Consider the following 22,970-nt stretch of genomic DNA (forward strand, 5'->3'; position numbering starts at 1 on the left):
CGATTTCGTTTTATAATAAAAATCTATGGATTGACGGTCCTAACGGATTTTAGTATAAAAAGAGAAACGGTAACGTACCTGCAAGGAATTTACCCAATGGAAACCGTACGGTGCTCTTATTGGCTAACCAACCAGCGGCCTCAATGAGAAAAATATCCGCCATTTTGCTGTTGGCTGGGAATCGCGTTACTATAGTAAACAAGCGCTGATCGGCCGTTCATGAAAACAAGTTGCTGCTCGCTCGTTTAACTCAAAATTATTCAAAACGATCTCTCTAAAATGATATAAATTTGACTTCTTAAGGTTTTCTTCACGGTCAAAACCACACAACATTCTATTAATGATTACGTCCGAGGCAAAAAGGAATATTGACAGGTCGACCGAGAGTTGAACTCGTGAGACGACAAACATCAATGCGAAGTGTAGCGAGAGTCAAGCTATTGTTTGTCTTGTCCTATTCTATATAGAGAAAAGGATAAATAGTATAGCCTCGTGTGTGAGTGGTTGCGTGTCATAGTCTTGTTTTTAAATTGTTTCTGTTGTTTATGTGTGTAGTGATGACTCTCTCACACTCAATTTCAATGCCGAAAGAGGAATTCCCGCACACAAGAAAGGGGAATTGGGGTGGTATTTGGCATACATATTGTATAGTATCTAGTTCTAAATAGATAACTGATTAGAATTATATTATGATATATAAACACAATGCCAAATACAATTCCGAAGTTTCCTTATTTCAAATGAAGTAAAGCTCCAAAACCTAATGGTAGTGATTGTAGTACTGAGTGTTAGTGAGGTGATGTGGTGTTGGTGGTGGTTGTAGTTGTAGTAGTAATAGTGATGATGATGTGGTGGTGGTGATGATTGTAGTTGTAGTAGTAGTGGTAGTGATGATGATGTGGTGGTGGTTGTAGTATTAGTGGTAATGGTAATGATATGGTGGTGGTGGTGGTTGTAGTAGTAGTGGTCGTGATGATGATGTGGTGGTGGTGTTTGTAGTAGTAGTGGTAATGATGCGGCTATGTGGTCTAGTAGTATGACACTCGCTTCCGGATCGGAAGGTCCTGGGTTCGAACCTCGCGCTCGGCGCATAGTTGAGTCCTTGGAAAAGGCTCTTTACTCACATTCTCTCACCGTCTCAGGTGTAAAATGAGTACCTGGCCGTTAACAGAGTTGTCTTTGTCCGAAAAATTGTAATATCGCCTAACAGGCGTCATGTCCCGTCCTACATGTTAAATGTTGACCAGGGACCCCTTGTAAAGCGCTTTGAGCACATTTAGTAGATATTGCACTATATAAAGCTCAATTAAAAAAAAAAAATTTCAATGATGATGATATGGTGGTGGTGGTTGCAGTAGTAGTAGTGGTAGTGATGATAATGTGGTGGTGACTGTAGTTGTAGTAGTAGTGATAGTGATGATGATGTGGTGGTGGTTGTAGTAGTAGTGGTAGTGATGATGATGTGGTTGTGGTGGTTGTAGTAGTAGTTGTAATGGTGATGATATGGTGGTAGTGGTGGTTGCAGTAGTAGTGGTAGTGTTGACGATGTGGTTGTGGTGGTTGTAGTAGTAGTGGTAATGGTAATGATATGGTGGTAGTGGTGGTTGTAGTAGTAGTGGTAATGGTAATGATATGGTGGTGGTTGTAGTAGTAGTGGTCGTGATGACGATGTGGTTGTGGTGGTTGTAGTAGTAGTGGTAGTGATGCTATTGTGGTGGTGGTTGTAGTAGTTGAGGTAGTGATGTGGTGGTGGTTGTAGTAGTAGTGGTGGTGGTGGTTGTGGTAGTAGTGGTAATGATGATGATATGGTGGTGGTGGTTGCAGTAGTAGTGGTAGTGATGACGTTGTGGTTGTGGTGATTGTAGTAGTGGTAGTGATGATGATGTGCTGGTGGTGGTGTAGTAGTAGTGGTAGTGATAATGATGTGGGGCTGGTGGTTGTAGTAGTGGTGTTAGTGATGATATTGTGGTGGTGGTTGTAGTAGTAGATGATGTGGTGGTTGGAAAACACATTACAGGTTATTATAATACATGATTACACACATTCTCTAACTTCATTTTTTGACAGCTTCGTTGTGCCATAAATATACGCAACAGTTCTGAAACATTTTATTGTGGATTTTGATATTGTTTGTTGTTTTTCTTGTGTCGTTATGTTGACATAGATACCGAATGAATGGTAATTACTACAGTCTCAGCCAACAACAAAATGGCGCTGAATGCTTTCATTGGTGGACACTTTTTAGGCTTCGTACGTATTCTCATTCGTTTAATTCTATGCGTACCTGATAAATGTTAGTAATGCAGATTCTCATATTTATAAATGTGGCCTAGTAGTAGTAGTAGTAGTAGTAGTAGTAGTAGTAGTAGTAGTAGTAGTAGTAGTAGTAGTAGTAGTAGTAGTAGTAGTAATAGTAGTAGTAGTAGTAATAAGTAGTAGTTGTAGTAGTAGTTGTAGTAGTAGTAGTAGTAGTAGTAGTAGTAGTAGTAGTAGTAGTAGTAGTAGTAGTGGTAGTAGTAGTAGCAGCAGCAGCACAGCAGCAGCAGTAGTAGTAGTAGTAGTAGTAGTAGTAGTAGTAGTAGTAGTAGTAGTAGTAGTAGTAGTAGTAGTAGTAGTAGTAGTGTAGTAGTAGTAGTGTAGTAGTGGTAGTAGTAGTAGTAGTAGTAGTAGTAGTAGTAGTAGTAGTAGTATAGTAGTAGTAGTAGTAGTAGTAGATAGTAGTAGTAAAAAAAGAAGAAGAAGAAGAAGAAGAAGAAGAAAGAAGAAGAAGAAGAAGAAGAAGAAGAAGAAGAAGAAGAAGAAGAAGAAGAAGAAGAAGAAGAAGAAGAAGAAGAAGAAGAAGAAGAAGAAGAAGAAGAAGAAGAAGTCTGTGCAACTGCTTTTTAAGTCTATTGTGGCCTGTCCTGGGGCGGAACACGAGTACTTGTCCATGTCTGGACAGCATATAGTAATCATCTGAACGCTTTGTATTGGTGTTGTATGAAGGCTCTTAATTATTGGTTATTCCTTTTTGCCAACATTTTTTTGCAAGTCTATCAGCTTCCTCATCTCCTGATATGCCGCAATGAGCTGGAATCCATTGAAGAACCGTTCTGGCGGCATTTAAACTCGAAGATTCTTTTCATTTGTTTAATCCACCAATCACCAACGCTTTCAAACGGGGTTTCTTTTAAACGAAACCCGACTATGAGAGACGGGCACCAAAGGATAATGAACTCGAGACTATAGGTGACCCTACGCCTCGAAGCGGTATTAAGTCGGGATTTGGAAAACGAAGAAAATCGGTTTTAAAGAGGAAATGGTCAAAATTATCAAATTTCAGTTTTTGGTAGTTTCAGAAACTACAATCATTTTTCTAAATGAAAACATAATAATTCAACATAAATATTGACGATAAGTTATATAAATTTAAAGTTTAGAAATGCAACTATCAGTGAAACATTCAAATCAAGAGTTGACTTTCTCTCAGAGAGCAACCATTTCCAAGGCTTAGTTATATTAAGTCTTTTCCTCACCAATACCATGTAAGATACCACAGCAAAGTGCGTGTCTTTATCTATCTCAGAGAAAACATGACTCTTTCCACAATTTCATGGTTCAACAAATAATGAATTTTAAAAACTGTAAACAAGTCTAGGTTTTTCCCTGACAACCTTACAAATGAATGATTCTGATTGGTCAACGCTCATCTCATGCGCCTGTTGACCATTAAAATGCCCGGGTGATGTGTAATGACGTCAGCATACGTGTGTTACATATTTGTGTGTTTGTGCATTTCGATACACACCAGGTGCTATTATTTCTTTGTCTAGCTGCATTGGTTAATGATCTTTATTCATGAAATTATAGGACATGCTACGACTTTAATAGGACAACAATTGCCTAAGCTTACACATAACAGAGATTGTTGTAGGATAAACATTTAATTTTAAGCAGAATAGTAAATAGAGCTTCATCAATTAATGAACTGCCGATGGAAATACATGTAACTAAAAATGAAAAAAGTTAAATGTATGGAGAGACAAGCAGAAAGAGAGACAGACCTATTGATGGATAATATATATAGGTAGATATATATATATAATATATATATATATATATATATATATATATATATATATATATAAATATTATTATTATTATTATTATTATTATTATTATTATTATTATTATTATTATTATTATTATTATTATTATTATTATTATTACTATTATCATTATTATTATTATTATTATTATTATTATTATTATTATTATTATTATTATTATTATTATTATTATTATTATTATTATTATTCTAAATGCGTGTGTGTGAGTGTGTGTTTGTGTGTGGGTGTGGGTGTTTTTGTGTGTGTGTGTGTGTGTGCTTTGGATGTCACGGTTAAAGAATTATGTTTGTACACCACATATACATGAGTACATTTACGTAGAAATACTATCTTTACTACGTGTATCATTTTTGTATTCTTTAATCAATATATTTATGGCAGTACTATTAATATTAAGGACATTCAAGGGATTTTATTCTATTTTGCCCTATACCATATGTTATGTTATGTTAATTTTATTATTGATAATGTTGTTATCATTGTTATTATTATTATTATTATTATTATTATTATTATTATTATTATTATTATTATTATTATTATTATTATTATTATTATTATTATTATTATTGTTATCATCATCATCATCATCATCATCATCACATCATCATCATCATCATCATCATCATCATCATCATCATCATCATCATCATCATCACCATCATCATCATCATCATCATCATCATCATCATCATCATCATCATCATTATTATTATTATTATTATTATTATTATTATTATTATTATTATTATTATTATTATTTTCATCATTGTTATTATTATCATTATTATAATTATTATCATTAACAAATTTTGTTTTCAGCCTTAATTAATGTTTGAAAAATTTAGTGTGGCATGAAAGATTTTACTGATTCTATGTATACCATTTTATCAATATAGATAGCAAAAAAAAAAAAAAAAAAAATCAATTAAACTGGCCCAATAACTCAATGGCATCCGATCGGAAATGCGACGACTACAAGGACAATAATAGTTATATTTACGCGATCGATTTTTTAAAATGTGCTATTGATTTGAGACCAATTAAAGTAAATAAAAGTAAAGAAAGTCTATTTTTAATTTCCATTAAATTAATTACTCTTTTATTCCAACTCTGTGACTTTAATTATCAAGGTTAAGGTATTTACTAGAGTCCACTTGTACCTCAAGAAGAAGAAGAAGAAGAGGAGGAGGAGGAGGAGGAGGAGGAGGAGGAGGAGGAGGAGGAGGAATAAGAGGAGGAGGAAGAAAAGGAGGAGGGGATGAATATGTAGAAGAGGACAAGTAGGAAGAGAGAGAGTAGGTTGAGGAAAGAGAAAGAGAGAGAAAAAAAACAGGAGGAGAGGGAAGAGGGAGGAGGTGGAGTAGTTGGAGGAGGAAGAGAAGGAAGAGAATGAAAGGGCAGATTAGTAGATATGTCAGTAGTAGTAGTAGTAGTAGTAGTAGTAGTAGTAGTAGTAGTAGTAGTAGTAGTTGTAGTAGTAGTAGTAGTAGTAGTAGTAGTAGTAGTAGTAGTAGTAGTTAGTAGTAGTAGTAGTAGTAGTAGTAGTAGTAGTAGTATAGTAGTAGTAGTAGTAGTTAGTAGTTAGTAGTAGTAGTAATAGTAGTAGTAGTAGTAGTAGTAGTAGTTAGTAGTAGTAGTAGTAGTAGTAGTAGTAGTATAGTAGTAGTAGTAGTTGTAGTTGAGTGATTTGTAAAGTGTAGTATAGTATAGTTAGTAGTAGTATGTAGTAGTATATAGTAGTAGTAGTAGTAATAGTAGTAGTTAGTAGTGAGTGTAGTAGTATAGTAGTAGTAGTAGTAGTTAGAGTATATGTAGTAGTGTTAGTAGTAGTATTAGTGAAGTAGTAGTATAGTAGTAGTAGTAGTAGTAGTAGTAGTAGTAGTAGTAGTAGTAGTATGTAGTAGTAGTAGTAGTTAGTAGTAGTAGTATGTAGTAGTAGTGTAGTGTAGTAGTAGTAGTAGTATAGTAGTAGTAGTAGTAGGTAGTATAGTAGTAGTAGTATTGTAGTTGTAGTAGTGTAGTAGTAGTAGTAGTAGTAGTAGTAGTAGTAGTAGTGTAGTAGTAGTAGTAGTATGGTAGTAGTAGTAGTAGTATAGTATAGTTGTAGTAGTAGTAGTGTAGTATAGTAGTAGTAGTATAGTAGTTAGTATAGTAGTAGTATGTAGTAGTAGTAGTAGTGTAGTAGTAGTGTGTAGTAGTAGTAGTAGTATAGTAGTAGTAGTGTAGTTGTAGTAGTAGGGGTAGTAGTAGTAGTAGTAGTAGAGTAGTAGTAGTAGTAGAGTGTTGTTTGTAGTAGTAGTAGTAGTAGTAGTAGTAGTAGTTAGTAGTAGTAGTAGGTATGTAGTAGTAGTGATGTAGTGTAGTATAGTATGTAGTAGTAGTAGTAGTATTAGTAGTAGTAGTTGTAGTAGTAGTAGTAGTAGTTAGTAGGTAGTAGTAGTAGTTAGGTAGGTTAGTAGGTAGTAGTATGTTGTATAGTTAGTGTTTGTTGTTGTTGTAGTAGTAGTAGTAGTAGTAGTAGTAGTAGTAGTAGTAGTAGTAGTAGTAGTAGTAGTAGTAGTAGTAGTAGTAAAAATGAGCTGTTTTATATAGCGCAATATCCACTAAACGTGCTCAAAGCACATTGCAAGGGGTCCCTGGCCAACAGCAACACTTAACATGTAGGACGTGACATGACGCCTGTTAGGCGATGTTACAATCTTTTCGGACAGAGACAACGCTGTAAACGGCAAGTTCTCATTTGACACCTGAGTATGATGAGAGAATGTGAGTAAAGAGTCTTTTCCAAGGACTCAACTATGCGCCGATTGAGGCTCGAACCCAGGACATTCCGATCCGAAAGTAGTAGTCGTAGTAGTAGTAGTAGTAGTAGTAGTAGTAGTAGTAGTAGTAGTAGTAGTAGTAGTAGTAGTAGTAGTAGTAGTAGAAGTAGTAGTAGTAGTAGTAGTAGTAGTAGTAGTAGTAGTAGTAGTAATAGTGATGGTAGTGGTTGTAGTTAGTAGAAGTTTTAGTCGTAACAGTATAGTAGTAGTAGTAGCAGTAGTAGTAAAAAAATTGGGCTAAACTGTATTATCCAGACTATAAAAGTTCATGGTTACACATAGTTTTGTGGTTGGTACGAAATACTTCCGGATGGCAATGTTGTGAGCGTCTTAGCCAAGCGCTTACTATCTATAGATAGTTCGAAGTTGACGTCACTCAGATCTTTACTATTGTGTTTTGCCATCCGCGTTTATGAGTACTTCTCACTAAACTGTATTATCCAGACTATAAAAGTTCATGGTTACACAGAGTTTTGTGTGATGGTCCGTTATATTTCCGGATGGCAATGTTGTGAGCTTCTTAGCCAAGTACATACTTTCTATAGTCTGATAAATACAGTTTATTGAGAATTACTCATAAAAATTAATGGCAAAAAACAATACAAAGTCCTAAGTGACATCAACTTCGTTCTATCTGTAAACGTTTAAGGTTACACATAGTTTTGTGTATGTGTACGTTATAGATAGAATGAAGTTGACGTCATTCGCGTCTTTGTTATTGTTTTTGCCATCCGTATTAACGGGTAATTTTCACTAAATGGATTTAACCAGACTGTAAACGTCTAAGGTTACACATAGTTTTGTGTGTTGGTCCCTAATACTTCCGGATGGCAATGTTGCGAGCTTCTTAGCCAAGAGCATACTATCGAAAAAAACGCCTTATCCACCCAATTTTGAAAAAAAAAGAAAGAAAAAAAGGTTTCTATCCATTTAACGCTACGGAATCCAGAATAAACTCAAGTTCCATTGTCCTACTGAGGAAGGAAGGAGGCCAGATACAATGAACAACTTTCCTGGCTATTATTTGACACCAGTGATCGCTCCTCTTCTTGTTTTTCATAGATGCATTTATCGAATATTGTCTTCTGACCACTTGGCCACTCTGCTGTCTCCATCCCCCACCACTATAAAAGCATATAAACTAAATTTATCATACGACTACTACTACTACTACTACTACTACTACTACTACTACTACTACTACTACTTCTACTACTACTACTACTACTACTACTACTACTACTACTACTACTACTACTACTACTACTACTACTACTACTTCTACTACTACTACTAATATTACTACTACTAGTACTACTACTACTACTACTACTACTACTACTACTACTACTACTGCTACTAACACTACTACTTCATAGGCGTCATATCCCGTCCTAAATGTTAAATGTTGGTGTTGGCCAGGGATCCCTTGTAAAGCGCTTTGAGCACGTTTAGTTGGATTCAATAGTCTGATGTCACGTCGCTCAGCAACGGCGGCCATCGTGGTTCTAAACAAAGAAAATCGGTAATTTTTATTCTTCATGCTGGCTAGAAGTTTTCATATGTCTTGTGATCAGAATGTGTAAAAGTCAAAACGTGATCAGATTTATAATGGTTTTTTCCCCCCTCTGGATACGCTTTTATGCTCGTCGGAGAAATATTTCATAAGGGCGTCGGCCATTGTCCCGATAGTTTTGAGCCAGTGACTCAGTTACCATGCGTCATTACGAGGGAAGTGACGTTATGACTGTTGAAGCGTATTTCGTTCCATCTACGTAAGGAACGAAATTGACGTCACTCAGATCTTTGTTGTTATTTTTAGCGAACAGATCAGTGATCACTACTCACTATATTATATTTATCAGACTATAAACGTTCGAGGTTACACATAGTTCTGTATGTTGGTACGTTATATCTGGATGACGAATGCTGTGATTATTTTGGCTAAAATCATGGCATCATTAGATAAACCTTTTCTGTATTTTTACAGTATACCTGCAAAGCAGAAAGAATAAAATGACGAAACAGAGATCATTTATTGAGCCACAAGGATTGAACTTCTCTGATTCGGCGCTGAATACTTGGGAAAGGCATTTTGAAACATTGCCACAATCAACTCAGGTATGAAAGATTTCTGACTATAAGCTTTGGTGTACAATATTACATGAAGGGGAACACTATAAAAAGGGACACCTAACTTGGAAAGTATAAGATGGAATTTCAGCTTTTTTTTTTTTTCATTCGGCTTTCTGAAGCATTGTATTGTAAGCGCATTAAGCATGGTTGAATACGGAAATGTATTACATCAATGGCAATTTTATCTACCACCAATCGGGTGTTAACGCTCGTCGCCGCATGTGTGTCCATTGATGGCAGGCATTCCGCAGTTATCTGACCTGAGGAACATTACGATTTTCCCGGTATCGTGCCCCGCCCATTGAGACAGGTCATGTCAATGGCTCTCAATAATCAATTGGTCAGAATCAGCGTGGGTGCGCAACCGGATGCGCGGGTTGACGGAGGTAGGAAACAATAACAAACCCACATGGTTGCCATTACCTCCACCATCATTCTCGCTCACGGTTTGTGGAAAGCACTTCATTACAGGCACGTAATAGTGAATCTAGTTTTTGTTTTGAACATTTCTATTATTATTCTTTGTAAATTGACCCATATTAAAAGAAACATACAAACAAAACAGGCATGACCAGTCACTAACAATGCCGTGTAGTGTGTAGACAGTAACACAGTCCGGTGAACATGACTGACACTGGGATCGGAATGTCGGAACCCATGAGTCGTTCGCAATTCTGCCTCACGTATTCATTTAATCAGTCAATTTAATTTTTATTAAGCTTGCGTAAAACATACAAACAAAAAAGACATGACCAGTCACTAACAATGCAGTGTAGTGTGTAGACAGTAACACGGTACGGTGAACATGAATGACACTGGGATCGGAATGTCGGAACCCAGCAGTCGTTCGCAACTCAGCCTCGCGTACTCATTTAATCAGTCAATTTAAATTTCATTTAGCTTGCCTATTCTTCAAGTTTATGATATATTCACTTTTTCTATTTAAAAAGGGTAATCCAAACAGACCATAAAAACGATTTTATAATAAGCCGACTTCAACTTCCATCACTTACGACACGAACTTATTTTGGGTGTTTTTTTTTTAACAAAACCGTTTGACTCAAACTAAAGCTTCGGCATTGGATAAGGAGCGAGGTCCCTGTTGCCATCTTGCTTAGTTTATACAGAGACCGGGTTGCCAGCTTGGCTGTTCTTGATAAATAGTAGTAAATAGCACAACCTTGTGCAATGAGAGATAGAGAGAGAGAGAGAGATTTTGAACAAAAAACGAATATCTCTCTCTCTCTCTCTCTTACCCTCTCTCTCCTCTCTCTCTCTCTCTCTCTCTTCTCTCTCTCCTCTCTCTCCTCTCTCTCTCTCTCACTCTCCTCTCTCTCTCTCTCTCTCTCTCTCTCTCTCTCTCTCTCTCTCCCTCTCTCTCTCTCTTCCTATTTCATCTGTCACACTGTTTGACAATCTTCTTCACCTGGCTCACTTGTACTTGTAATATCGGGTGTAAGGTAAAACTTTGAACAATTATTATTATTTATAAAATGCAGAAACTTTGCAAATAAACCGATAGACAAGATATTAATTCGATTCGAAAAGTGGAACACAAAAGGAGAATTTGCGAATACCCGGTCCAGACATAAGCGTCATGATCTTATTTATAAAGTGCAGAATCTTTGCAAATAAACGGATATAATAGAGATTAATTCGATTCGAAAAGTGGAACACAAAAGCAGAATTTGTGAATGCCCGGTCCAGACATAAGTGTTATGGTCTTATTTATAAAATCTAGAAACTTTGAAAATAAACGGACAAGATAGAGATTCATTCGATTCGAAAAGTGGAACACAAAAGCAGAATTTGCGAATGCCCGGTCCAGACATAAGCGTTATGGTCTTATTTATAAAGTGCAGAAACTTTGCAAATAAACGGATAAGATAGAGATTCATTCGATTCGAAAAGTGGAACACAAAAGCAGAATTTGCGAATGCCCGGTCCAGACATAAGCGTTATGGTCTTATTTATAAAGTGCAGAAACTTTGCAAATAAACGGATAAGATAGAGATTCATTCGATTCGAAAAGTGGAACACAAAAGCAGAATCTGCGAATGCCCGGTCCAGACATAAGCGTTATGGTCTTATTTATAAAGTGCAGAAACTTTGCAAATAAACGGATAGACTAGATGTTATTTCGATTCGAAAAGTGGAACAGAAAAGGAAAATTTGCGAATACCCAGTCGAGACATAAGCGTCATAGTCCTATTTATAAAGTACAGAATCTTTGCAAATAGACGGATAAAATAGAGATTAATTCGATTCGAAAAGTGGAACACAAAAGCAGAATTTGCGAATGCCCGGTCCAGACATAAGCGTTATGGTCTTATTTATAAAGTGCAGAAACTTTGCAAATAAACGGATAAGATAGAGATTCATTCGATTCGAAAAGTGGAACACAAAAGGAAAATTTGCGAATACCCAGTCCAGAGATAAGCGTCATAGTCCTATTCATAAAGTACAGAATCTTTGCAAATAGACGGATAAAATAGAGATTAATTCGATTCGAAAAGTGGAACACAAAAGCAGAATTTGCGAATGCCCGGTCCAGACATAAGCGATATGGTCTTATTTATAAAGTGCAGAAACTTTGCAAATAAACGGATAAGATAGAGATTCATTCGATTCGAAAAGTGGAACACAAAAGCAGAATCTGCGAATGCCCGGTCCAGACATAAGCGTTATGGTCTTATTTATAAAGTGCAGAAACTTTGCAAATAAACGGATAGACTAGATGTTATTTCGATTCGAAAAGTGGAACACAAAAGGAAAATTTGCGAATACCCAGTCCAGACATAAGCGTCATAGTCCTATTTATAAAGTACAGAATCTTTGCAAATAGACGGATAAAATAGAGATTAATTCGATTCGAAAAGTGGAACACAAAAGCAGAATTTGCGAATGCCAGGTCCAGACATAAGCGCTATGGTCTTATTTATAAAGTGCAGAAACTTTGCAAATAAACGGATAAGATAGAGATTCATTCGATTCGAAAAGTGGAACACAAAAGCAGAATCTGCGAATGCCCGGTCCAGACATAAGCGCTATGGTCTTATTTATAAAGTGCAGAAACTTTGCAAATAAACGGAAAAAAATAGAGATTAATTCTAATCGAACAGTGGAACACAAAGGCAGAATTTGCGAACAACCGGTCCAGACATAAGCGTTATGGTCTTATTTATAAAGTGCAGAAAATTTGCAAATAAACGGATAAGATAGAGATTAATTCAATTCGAAAAGTGGAACACAAAAGCAGAATTTGTGAATACCCAGTCCAGGCATAAGCGTCATGGTCTTGTTTAAATGAAACAATGCCATTTAAAAAAATATATGGTCAATGAGTAATTAAGCTAAATATGCGGAGTTCAAATAGATAACTTGATCTGTGATTTTTTTTTATAATTAGCTGTTTTTATTCTCCATCTTTTAGGTTATGTGATTAAGTTTATAATTGAAATACAAACTTTATCTCACTTATCAATGTTTTGCAATAAAGGAGAGTGTGAGTGAACCTGAGCAAAGGAAATTATTTGAGAGAGTGATATTTATCATGCTTTTCAGTTTGTAGTTGAATTCTAGAATGGATTCTTTATAGTTCTCATTGATTGTATGTCAGTATGTCAGTCTTTAGGACACCGATTACCCTAATGCGGCCACAATTTACAATGTGACGGCCACAAGCCCGTTAAACGCAGAGTGGGGTATTGTTGTTTGCAAGTAATGCTATGGTTTTAATAGGATATCTGTCTCCTATTAAAATACATTCCTGTGTTGGATTTTGGATTAAATTCATGTCTGCTTCGGATTTTGGGATATTTAATTTTCATGGATTGTGATTGTGATTTTCAAGACTATTAATGTAAGTAAATGCCCAAATAGATATTTTTATTCATTTATTCTTTATTTATTTCTTTTAGTTTTGTTTTGTTTTGAAGCATTTATTATAAGAAATATTGTACATATGCACTTATACACCAAAGACTATATCCTTTCAACTGCTTATTATTATTATTATTATTATTATTATTATTATTATTATTATTATTATTATTATTATTATTATTATTATTATTATTATTATTATTATTATTATTATTAATTGTTATTATTATTATTATTATATAATAATAATAATAATAATAATAATAATAATAATAATAATAATAATAATAATAATAATAATAATAATAATAATAATAATAATTAATAATAAGTGCATTGAGTGAAATCCCAATCATGGTTGCCCAAATAAAACTGGCGCTAGAATCCCGACTACCTGTCTAGACGAATGTTGTTTGTACGATACATACTAACTACACGTTCAATATCGGGGGCAGAAAATATACGTTTGGTTTTATGAAATTAAAACAGTAGTCCCACATTGTTCTTTGATGTTATTTGTGGTTGCATTTGCTTTGAAACTTACACATTATATTGTGTTACATTGTTTACAAAATATTTCTGGTACTCGTATGCATGTGTAGTCAACGGACCACCGGTCAATCGTGTTCTTTATTATTTTATTATTAATTTTGGCTTGACATCTTACATATGTGAATTTGACAGGTTGTTATGGATGGTAATTATAACATTAAGTGATTTTTAAACATTTTTACGGCGTTTTAAATGTCTTTCTTGCATTCATTGCCGAGCACCTCCACTTTTCTGTTACTATTTTAACGATCAGCTGATTTTCTCTTGCCTCCCCTTTAATTTCGCGGACTTTTTTCAGAACGAGGCGTGGGAGTGGCTAATGAAAACTAGAGAGGTTAGTGAGTAACGCCGAGTAAGGAACGACGAGATGCTTTTTTTACTCACGATCGGGATTTTGTAGTCAAGTTACAGCAGCGTGGTATATATAAAAGTTATCTGAGGAACTTTCCGAAATTAAATGTGGACAGGAATTCTCATACAACACTATTATCGATTCATGAATGTGATACTTTGTTGTTCAAACATTTCTTCATCAAATGCTGAAGACGTTCAAAAAGGTAGGACATGTTTAAGTTAAGGATTGCATTGGAATTTAGTAAAGACCAATCACGGAGGTCAATATAAAGTTAATTATTTTTTCGAGTACTCCCCGTGCATTCATAAAATGAAATTTATTCTCTACAATAGAGTATGTTGATTTCATTCACAGCTGACTTATTAAAATTAAAATTCAATCTTATACTTATTTTCACGCCGACAGATTAATTAACCAGTAGAATTTTGTCGAACCAAAACACGGGATTTGTGTCCCACCTTCAAGACAGCCGGACGGTTATAAAGTCAACACATAATAAAACTGTGTAACCTTAGGCTGTAGACTGAGTGCATTCATTATCCTCTCCTGTTCGTGAATGATTATTGTAACAAAGACGCTATCCCCAGTGTGATGTCCGGGGTCCCTCGACAGATGGGTGCAAGAAAAGCCCAACGCCAAGACAGCGGCCTAGAAAGAGGAGCGACAGCTCTCCTCTTTCTTGGCCAGCGGGTCGTAAAAGGCGACTAATGATGTGTGAATCCCCCTTTTTGAGTCACCTGGTCCTCCGGGTTGGGGGTTGTCGAAGGGTTAACACCCCTTCCGTAAAACTCAAATTATTTCAGAAACACAGGCGGACAAATCAAATCCTTTTTTTTAGCTTGGGTGACCGAAGAGTTTCTGCAATGACAGAATTTAAGTGATAAGACATGGAGCGAGATAAAAAAAAAGTTAGCTCAGTATAGAGAAGGATGGAAACTGTTTGTCTGTGGCCTATACCCTGACCCAGGGTGAAAAAGGCAATGATGATGATGATGATGATAGACGCAATACTTTTATGTAAGATACTCACAACAAACACATGAAACATACCAGCAAACAAAACTACATGCAGCCTAAACCGTTTATATAACTATTCAAACATTTATTTAGTGAGAACTGATCATCCAAAGGTGTTCTAAAACGATAACAAAGAAACGCCGTGCGTCGTTTCACTTTATTGGTCGGAAACTGAAAGAAATTTTAATTCCGAGGTAAAACGTTCGTGTTCGATTCCTGTACGGGTCGGCAACTCAAACGAGTTGCACTCACTTTACTTTGATAAATCAAGAGCCTATAAATAGTATGCGATTGGCTAAGAAGCTCACAACATTGCCACCCGGAAGTATAATAGACCAACACCAGGAGTTGGAATGTCAACACAAGTAAAACAAAATAAAAATTAATCCCCCTCTTTGTTAGTTTGTAGCACCCACCACTTTCAACCGGCAAAAGTCTAGCCTATTCATAATATTATTGACTGTCGCCCTTTCTTGATAAAATGATGTTCCGAGTTCGAAAAAAAACTTTAGGTCTTTAGATACCTGCTCATGACTGGACAAGGAACATGACAAGGCGACAAGGGGTCTCTGCCACCGTGTGTTTTTCGCAGTAGTTAAGGTGGTAGTCTCTATCGCCACATAAGATTTATTGCTGTTGTCTTTGCGCAGGGAGGGGTATGGAATGGCAGAGAGAAAGGAAGGGGCGAATGAAAGAGAGGAGTGGGGGTGGGGGTAAGGAGAGTTGTTTAATAAACGAAAGTGTCCAAGTCAACCCCTCGTCGCATCTTTGATAATAATTATTGACAGTCTGCTGCTCAGCAATGTGTTGATTGGATGCGTTTAAGAGTCAATTACGGCATAGTTCGGTCATTTAAAAATTATCTGGGTCATGTTTTGACGGCGTTCTTAAAGAAGAAAACTTTTTTGAGATAGCATCAATGCGGTCCAAAAGCTATATTCAGTTAAGACAAATTGATTCGGAGGTTGATACGAATTTTTATAACTTTTGATAAAGGGACAGCTGAGAAAAACCAGAAAAACACGCGCCATTATTTTTTTTTTTAATCTGACGATTTTTGACAGGTTGTCCAAGTATGCTATCGATAGACTACAGAAGATACAAAATTAGGAAGTCAAGATTTTACTCAAGAGAGCTCATTACTGCTACTTTACACGACCTTCACCAACTTCCTGTTCAGTATGGGATAGAGTACAAAATTTACAGCTATAAAAATGTTTTGCTAATGTGGGTCTTTCTTACTTACAAGACCTCAGTAAAGTCTAGAAGGTTGTGTTTTAAGATCATCAGAATCTCTTTTAATGAGAGAAATATACTGCATTAGTACTTTACACCAAAAAGCTTTTAACTATATAGCTCCACGCCTGTGGAACTCTCGCAGTTTTATATTTAAAAAAAAATCTGCTTCTAGAAGATTTAAGAAGCGTCTTAAAACTGAATTATTTTACAGGGCATTTTATGATTGATGTATTTTGAATTTCATAGTCTTTTTTTTATACGTACATATGTACATGTTTTGTAATATGTGTGCGTATGAGTTAATTGTAAAGCGCTGCAGAGCACTTTTGAGTGGATGTTTAAACGCGATAGATATATGTATATTGTTATTTATATCATCATCTTCATCATCATCATCATCATCTTCTTCTTCTTCTTCTTCTTCTTCTTCTTCTTCTTCTTCTTCTTCTTCTTATTATTATTATTATTATTATTATTATTATTATTATTATTATTATTATTATTATTCTTATTATTATTATTATTATTATTATTATTATTATTATTATTATTATTATTATTATTATTATTATTATTATTATTATTATTATTATTATCATCATCATTATTGCTATGGGCTTATACATCGAGTTACAGTAGGAAAGAGTTGCTCCCCTTTGTTATTAGCTAATTGAATTTAGTTACAGCTTAATTTGTTATTAGTCATTGTCCACAGATTAATTTGTTATTAGTCATTGTCCATTGCTTAAAATATTATTTGTGCTTACAAATATCAGAGTGGCATTCCCTAGAGAAGGATGCACTCTTTGTTCCTTACTTGCCATATTTTGAGTCATATTATACGGTCCTTCTACTTACAATGAATGTTGTTGCGATATATTTGTATATTGTTTGTTTGTTTTTAGGTGTTTAACGGCGCTTTCGACACTATTTAGATATTTGTATATACTCTAACTTATACTCAGCAATAGATTGTTCTCTCACATTTAATCACATAACGCTTCTGAGTTGAGTGATTCCACAATATTAATCTGGAGTCCGGTCAAAAACACAACAATTATTATTATTATTATTATTATTATTATTATTATTATTATTATTATTATTATTATTATTATTATTATTATTATTATTATTATTATCATTATTATTATTATTATTATTATTATCATTATCATTATTATTATTATTATTATTATTATTATTATTATTATTATTATTATATTATTATTATTATTATTATTATTATTATTATTATTATTATTATTATTATTATTATTATTATTATTATTATTATTATTATTATTATTAATATCATTATTATTACGTATGAAAGAAGGATTTGCAAGAGTTTATTTTCCTAGCTGAAGTTGTTGCAATTGCTCTAACTTTTTTACGCGCTGAATATACCTTGTACAAAGTGTAATATATTGAAATGTCAGCAAATTTTCAGTAAACTCAATCTCCTACGGTTGTCGTCTCAGGATTGGTCTACTTAATAACCAACAAAATAAATGACAAGAAAATTACGAAATAACGGAACAAATTATCCTTAATCTGTGTTTGTGTGTATCAATATATTGACAGGTTATTGATTTCCAGGGAGCATCAAAGAGCAGTTGATATATATGGTACTTAGCGTAACCAGTCATTGGAGGTTGAAAGCGTTGTTATTTTCTATCTCCTCCCCCATGGCACTGAAGAAACCCACTACCTACCCAGTCATTGCTGTTTGAAAGACATACAATTATTCATTTATACGATTTGCTTTCTAAAAGGAAGGCTTTTTAAAAAAATTGGTTTATCATTATGGTAAAAGATGCCGATTATTGACAGCAAGTACAACCTTTTCGAGGGCTCCGGTAGCTCAATTGGTAGAGCAGTCATCTTTCGTCGACCAAAATTGATCCCGCGTGAAGTCGATATTATTTTATGATTTTCCCGTCCACGCCCAGTAGCAATTGGATAATTGTGTCTGTTAGATCTGACGGAAAGTACTTTGTGATAAACTAGCGTCCTATCCAAAGGATAGTAAGCAATTGCTACTATCCGTCTCACACAATAGAAATCGGCTTAAACTCCGGCTCCATGGGCTCTGAAGGAAAGTCTACTATTATTTATACAACTGTTTTAATGGACGGGAGATAAATAAAATTAATGGTAAATAAGAGATTTTTATTGATGTGACAAGTAACGATAATAATATTGTGGTGATGGCAGTATTATCTGGGATAGAAATATTATCACTCGACAAGGAAACATTTTAAAAGATTAATTTTTGAAGAGGAAAGGAAGAATTAACTTTTACTTCACACGTCGATCGATATAGTAATTTGACCTTTAACCTTTGAAATGTCTCGAAGGTGAGAGTTATAAAAACAACCAGGGTCTCTATGATGGTTTCGTGTGAGTATGAATTTTTTTTATTTCTTCGTATGGAAAAAGTACTTTGTCATTCTTTGTTGAAATAAGTGGTTTAGATGGTTGAAGGCTGTTACCATTTATGGGACGGTTTGGTTCTTTTCTTGAAAAAAAATATATTATAATCGTTCTATATTGTCATTATATGATTTTTTTTTATTGGCTGCAAAAATACAATGTCATTATCTGTATTGATACCCCATCGCGGCCTAATTCAGGGGTCTAGCATTAAAAGCATTACGATCTCGTGACAAATTTTCCACAAAAAGCAAAGAAGGAATAACCTCCGTATTCTTCCCTATATCAACATTGTAGCATAGTGTGTCATCACTAGAGATTTTACCAGGTTTACCTTATGGAATTTATATTAGTATTAGGCTATTACAGAGTTGTAAAAGTTTGAGAATCAATTTTTTCTGGCAAAATTGATGTTAAAATGTATCATGTGGATTATGGTGACATAAAACATTATCTCTTGGATAAGTGTGGACATTTTTAGACAATTTCATGGAATAAATTCTGATAACTTTTTGACTCAGTATCCCATACTACTAGAAAAATGACACGTTGAGAAAAATGCAAAATAACATTCCCTTTTTCACACTTTTCTGACTACTGATACCCTTTTCTATCGTATTTTCGTACTTTTATAGTATATTTGATAAGATGCACTTCTATAGCATTTTTTCTAATATAAAGACATATCGTTCCACCAAAATCTCAAAATCGATTTTTTGAAGGAATTAGACCTAAACTGTCTCTTATGTCAAACTATAGGAGGGCAGCGAGAAAATTGGTGATCACTTGATTACCCATTAGGGGTGCATCAAGCAAAAAGGATTGAGTGATAGTAATCGGTGGGTAATAGGATTTTGGTATGATATCTGTGTCCTCCGCCTCAATCCGGTATGATTCCTGACTGGACCGCATTCCGAAAACTGAATCTATAGTGAAAATGGTCAGAATTACAATAAATGATACCTGGGTAGTATAATTATATATATTGCATTTGTATGGTGCACAACCATAAATAGGTCATGTCTGTGCGCTTCAAAAAATCATATCCTGTGAGGCATACATTATCTTAACCAGTGAACTGCGTACTGACACGTATTACAAATGTGGCCAGAAAACTCGTCCCTCAAATATTGATCAATTTGAATGACCCTCATCTTTGCACAAACTCTCAAACCTGGGATTTGAATTAAGATGATGACATGTGTATGTTTCCACACATACGGTATAGTGTTTGTTTGTCACCATCTTATTTGAGCTTATTTCTATTCATCCAGGATTTCATATTTTGTTGACAGCTTTCCGTGCATTGTACGATTTTTAATATTTCAGAAAACAAAGCATGCTAGTATCATTTAATATTAGCATGCTTATCATAACAATATGATTTTTAAAACAAGGATTGTATAAACATTGTGAGGAGATTGGTCCTCCCGCGGTGCATCATTATGAAGAGAAAATAAAATATCAGCAAATTCATTATCAATTAATTATCCTTTAAAACATTCAATAATAAGTAGTCTAATATTCAGCAACGAGATCTCGCCGTAGCCTTTGTAATAATAATATAGTAGTGTGGAGCCTGGGATGACCGAAGTCATTCGGGCACCGGGTTGGATAGCCATTTAGTCACATATCTGGGCGGATCGTTCAATGCACCCATCCTAACGGTTCGACATCCGGGATGGTATAGGGATGGCATAGTCAGTCAACCGGAATTACACCTTTGCCGCATGGTATGCCTCAAGCCGACAGTCCATGGCGACTTCCGGCATAGCCGGAGCAGGACAGTAATTGTCACAGCTGGGGTGACAATCCCGAGAGTGCAGTCTCTGCCACTCTGCAGATGGAATTTCAGGAAGGCTTACCTGGTGGAATTTACTTCCTATATCGAGCAGATCTGCCTTTCTATTCCTTCCAAGTCCGAGAACAGAGCCAGATTTAATAGGCTACTGGATAAGAGCGCATCACTCAATTCCATGGGACAAATGGAAATTCTACACCCCTAAGTGTTTGGATGAGTCGGAAAAGCTGTACGGGGAGTATTAGTAGGACCTAACCGATGGTCTGCTTCAGTCTCTGGCAGAAGGAAGGAAGCAACGATGGCAGGAGACCAAGTCTTGACTTTATACACTCTAGCCTCCACGCTTGGCGATTGATAAAGAAACTGGGTCCCGACCGGAACTTTGCGAAGGCTGCACCGGAATGTGAGGCAGACTCAACTTCCAAGAATATAAACAACTGTAGCAAATGGGTCCTGAATCAGTCTTTTGAGCGCGGTGTCTGAACGGCATACCGATTTTGAAACTCGCTACCTGCGGATGAAGAGTCGGACTGGACATCCCAGTTCAGTCACCGAGAAGTGGATGCAACCAGCCATTAGCAATGTTAAGAACGGATAAGCAGCAGGGATTGATAGCATATATCCCGATATGGTGACGCATCTGGGCTCCAGGGCACGGGCCTGGTTGGCACAGGCAATGTCCGACTTCCTTGCAAAAGGAAAGCTCCCACAAGTGTGGAAGCAGCATGCTAAGATAGTTGCCATCTTGCAGCCAGAGAAACCGGCGAAGGATGCTGACAGTTATAGACCAATATCACTTCTGAGTTGCCTGTACAAACTTACAAACTTCTGGAAAATATGATATTGAACTGATGGAGGGCCGGTCCTAGCCGCAGCGCTACCACCCGAGCAGACTGGCTTCAGGGAAGGAAGGTGCACAACGTAGCAGGTCATTGCCATTACAGAACATATTGAAGCAGGGTTTGAACGGAAACAGTAAACTGTTGCTGCATTTATTGACCTATCCGTGCCATTCGATAAGGTCTAGTGGTAAATGCTGAAACTTGCAAAAATTATAAGGAGCAAAAAAACCTTTCAGCTGTTCTCTTCTATCCCGGGGAAAAGACCATTCCATGTCGCCCTAGAAGACTCCATGAGCAAAGTAAGGAAACTGGGAAACTGGATCCCTCATGGATCTATTCTGGCACCGATATTTTTTAATGTCTTCATTAACGACACGCCGAAGACTTCCTACCTGAGGCTGGGATACGAGGACGATTAGGCACTCAAAGTAAGGTATGGACCCGTCATGAGAGCATACTCAGTGAGGATGTTACCAAACTCAGACCCTACTTTGACAAGTGGAACCTGAAGATGAACACAAAAAAAACCGTGGTTAAAACATTCCATCTATGTAGTGATTGGCACTGTAAATTGTACGTCCTCGTTGTGGACCAGCGTCTCCCATATGAGCCGAATCCGAAGTACATGTGGGTTACGCTGGACCGCAGCCTTATCTTAAAGGTTCATCTCGAATATAGAGAAACGCAACAGTCTTCTGATGAAACTGGGGAGAGGGGTAGGGGAGGGGGTGGGGACTACTTGTGCTAATCAAGCGCTTCTTAGGACTTCAGCCCTGGCACTATGCTATTCCACCGCGGATTATTGCGCTTCAGTGTGGGGTAGGAGCAAGAACGACGAGGTTGATGTAAAACTTCGCAGGTCTATGCACATAGTATCGGGAACGTTAGTGTCTGGCTTTAACTTATCAAACGTTGCAATCTCGGAGGGTTAGACAGGTTAAATTCTTGTTATCTACAATTTAAGGATATCAGAATTTATTTAGTCTGCTTTAGTGGCGTGATTGGCTTTGAAACTGATCAATGTACCTCTTAGCCTAACAAATTATTTTTTTGTTAGCACGATCTAAAAGCCTTTTAAAGACGAGTAATCATCGCAACTACAGCTTTATCAGTGTAAAACAGAAAGTAGACGATGCTACAGAATAACATTTTCAACGCTAAAACGTTTCTCCCTATTAAATTTGACCTGAGAAAATCAAATGTAGACAAGTGGACGACTTGATGAATGGAGTAAACAAGGCTATAAAGAATAAATCGATAAGAGGACCGCTTTTTCCGTGACTAAGTAAATAATGACTTTGAGTCATTTGGAGCATTCTTCCGGCGAAACGCAATGATCATCTCTTCAATCTTTAACATTTTGCTTAGTTTTCCTGTATATAACACACACACACACACACACACACACACAAACACACAACCACACATACACAAACACACACACAGACATATATATAATGTCAAAACTTTCTAAAATGATAATAATCATGTAAAAGCAATATTCAAAGCCAAATAGTGAAATATTATTTCAAGTTGCTTAATCAAAATAGGGATCCTTAACCCAGTGTTTCTCAAGAAATTTCTTCCACTTTTGACCCTGAACTACCAAGCCAAGCGAAATAACTCTTATGAAAAACGGACCTTATTGCACAAAAATATTTACTGTCGGTATTATTGATGAACCCCCGATCAACATGATATTTTCAAATAAATGATTTCCCGCTAATTTGATACATCGTATGCATGGTTGTGACAGGTACAACATGGGAA

General features: G+C 35.9%; 1 protein-coding gene across 1 annotated transcript in view; it reads left to right on the plus strand.

Moving 5' to 3' along the window:
• Positions 1–13,838: 13,838 nt before the first annotated feature.
• LOC144968764 (voltage-gated potassium channel KCNC1-like) overlaps positions 13,839–22,970 on the plus strand; it is a 70,812-nt gene continuing 61,680 nt past the window's right edge. The window contains exon 1 of the mRNA XM_078907418.1: positions 13,839–14,064. The gene's annotated coding sequence lies outside the window, so the exon portion shown is untranslated. The remainder of the gene's footprint in view (positions 14,065–22,970) is intronic.

This window comes from Berghia stephanieae, chromosome 3 (genome assembly GCF_034508935.2).
Source record: "Berghia stephanieae isolate SIO BIC M18660-M18661 chromosome 3, UCSD_Bste_1.3, whole genome shotgun sequence".
In the NCBI taxonomy this organism is placed as follows: domain Eukaryota; kingdom Metazoa; phylum Mollusca; class Gastropoda; order Nudibranchia; family Aeolidiidae; genus Berghia; species Berghia stephanieae.